This window comes from Tigriopus californicus, chromosome 6 (assembly GCF_007210705.1).
Source record: "Tigriopus californicus strain San Diego chromosome 6, Tcal_SD_v2.1, whole genome shotgun sequence".
Lineage (NCBI taxonomy): Eukaryota > Metazoa > Arthropoda > Copepoda > Harpacticoida > Harpacticidae > Tigriopus > Tigriopus californicus.
The window spans coordinates 1,990,678-1,991,400 of NC_081445.1; positions in this window are offsets into that span (position 1 = coordinate 1,990,678).

Here is a 723-nt window from a genome sequence, read left to right on the forward strand (position 1 = left end):
AGAGCGGCTAATTCAAACAGTTTGCACGACCAAATATTTTATAAATTATGACTCACCTTGACTTACAGAGAATTTCATTCCCTTGTATCGGTATACAAACCCGAGAATATTTGAGAAAAAAAAAAAATGAAACACTTCCATGCTCCGTATTTATTGAGATACATTGTATGAAATCAAATAAAAAATGCACTTCCTGAGTAAATCAAGAGGTTCGGCGAATATATCAGACAAATTTTCCGAGAGAAAACCCAACAATAATATTCCAAAACATCACGAGTCATGACTGATGATCTGAATTCAGTTGAATGGTGCGTCCTCTTGGCCTTGTTTTGTGACGAGACTAAAGCTTTAGTATATAGTATCTATTATTGTGCGGCAAAACAACTTTTCCTAACCAACGGACTACTTGAGCTAAATACATTCGTCCGCGGCCAAAACCACGCCCTTGATAACAGCCGTTAATGAAATCAATTCGGCCACACCACTTACGAGTGTCAGTGAACGTGAATGACTATTTTGCTACATACAAACCCAGTATATGATTTACCGATATTCAAAACATCTATGGTGTTCTCTTATGACAGAGGATAGTTGATACCATCACCATGGAGAACAGTGCTGAAGAAGCCTTGGGAAGGTAACGTGACATTCATTGCAAATATATTACCTGTCAGAGGGATTTTGTCGTGAATTCAAACAACATGCTTTCATAAGGTATTTCTT